Here is a 1,935-nt window from a genome sequence, read left to right as displayed (position 1 = left end):
AAAAAAAAAAAAAAAAATTGCGATTCTTGGTTTAGCACCAAGGATAAAAAAAAAAAGAAAGAAAGAAAAAGAAAACTGCTATTCTTATCGCTTTCTAGCTGTTTGATTTGGAGACAGGCCATTTAACTCTTCTTTTTTGGTGGAGGACAAGGTCTCACTCTGTGTCCCAAGTTGGAGTGATGCAATGGCAAGCTCATGGCTCATTGCAGCCTCAACCTCCCAGGCTCAAGCTATCCTCCCACCTCAGCTTCCCAGGTGGCTAGGACTACAGGAGTGCACCACCATGCCTGGCTAACTTTCATTTTTTGTAAATACTGATCTCCCTGTGCTGCCTAGGCTGGTCTTGAACTTCTGTGCTTGAGTGATCCTCCTGCCTCAGCTTCCCAAAGTTCTGGGATCACAAGTGTAAGTCGCCCTGCCTGGCCCATTTAACTCTTCTGAGTGGTGGTTTCTCATCTGTAAACTAGGAGCTGGTGATAGCTGATATTTATAGAATGCTTACTGTATGTTCTAAGCATTATGCATGCATTAACTTACAGCTTATTTACTTGCAGTAACTACCTCACTACCCCTATATGGTAACTGTATCATTATTACCATATTATAGATGCAGAAATTGGGGCATAGAAAGGTCTCAGGTAGGCCGGGCACGGTGGCTCACACCTGTAATCCCAGCACTTTGGGAAGCCAAGGTGGATGGGTCGTGAGGTCAAGAGATCGAGGCCATCCTGGTCAACATGGTGAAACCCCGTCTCTACTAAAAATACAAAAATTAGCTGGGCGTGGTGGCACACACCTGTAATCCCAGCTACTCGGGAGGCTGAGGCAGGAGAATCAACCTCCTCGTGAACGCGGGAAGCAGAGGTTGCAGCGAGCTGAGATCACACCATTGCACTCCAGCCTGGGTGGCAGTGCAAGACTCCATCTCAAAAATAATAAAAAAGGAATATAAAACTAAATTTTCAAAAATAAGATTTAGGCAAAGGGAACTTTGAGTCATTGTAGAAGCTGCTTCAGATGATAGGGAAAAATCGTAGCACTGAAGACTGTTAACACATTGACTCTGTCATTTTCTTCCAGATTTCAAAATGGAGTTAACTAGACAGCAGAATCACATATATATGAGAGTTTGTCACTGTGCACACCTTGCAGTGGGGTGTGATGGGTTTGTTTGTGTGCCCACTCTGCCATCAGCCTGGCGACACTACCACACCTCTCTGTAAGGTAGCCCAGCAGCCATGGTGCAAAAGATTCTGGGCTCTCAGCAAATGCATTTGTCTTCCCAGATCATGCATGGACCATTTCTCAGAAAGGATCTACCGACACATGCCCAGTAGTGTGAAAAAGGGTAAGCCGGCCACGTGTGATGGTTCATGCCTGTAATCCCAGCACTTTGGGACGCCAAGGCAGGAGGACTGCTCGAGCCCATGAGTTCAGGACCAGCCTGGGCAACATACAAAAAAATTAAAAATTAGCCTGGTATGGTGGTGTGCACCTGTAGTCCCAGCTACTTGGGAGGCTGAGGTGGGAGGGCTGTTGGAGCCTGGGAGCTCAAGGCTGCAGTGAGCTGTGACTGTGCCACTGCACTCCAGCCTGGGTGACAGAGTGGGAATCTGTATTAAAAAATAAAAATGAAAATAAATGGAGGCAAGGAGGAAATAAGGGTAGGGACAAGGAGGCAGAGGCAGGACCTTTGGAGAAGTTGGTTCAGCTCTGCCTTCTACTGTCGGAATCTTTTCACTCAGCCCTTAGGCTTTTTTTGCCCATTTAGATTGACTTGCCCTGCTGACCTGTGTAGCTTTAGGCAGTTCATTTGCCCTTTCAGGGATTCAGTCTCACCATTAGGCCGGGCGTGGTGGCTCACGCCTGTAATCCCAGTACTTTGGGAGGCCGAGGCGGGTGGATCACAAGGTCAAGAGATTGAGACCATCCTGG

General features: G+C 47.2%; 1 protein-coding gene across 1 annotated transcript in view; it reads right to left on the bottom strand.

Moving 5' to 3' along the window:
* The window catches only part of SERPINC1 (serpin family C member 1), a 17,192-nt gene that overhangs the window by 8,247 nt on the left and 7,010 nt on the right, over positions 1-1,935 (bottom strand). The window lies entirely within an intron of this gene.

Source organism: Cebus imitator, unplaced genomic scaffold (assembly GCF_001604975.1).
Source record: "Cebus imitator isolate Cc_AM_T3 unplaced genomic scaffold, Cebus_imitator-1.0 Scaffold62, whole genome shotgun sequence".
Classification (NCBI taxonomy): domain Eukaryota; kingdom Metazoa; phylum Chordata; class Mammalia; order Primates; family Cebidae; genus Cebus; species Cebus imitator.
This window is presented reverse-complemented; position numbering and strand designations above follow the sequence as displayed.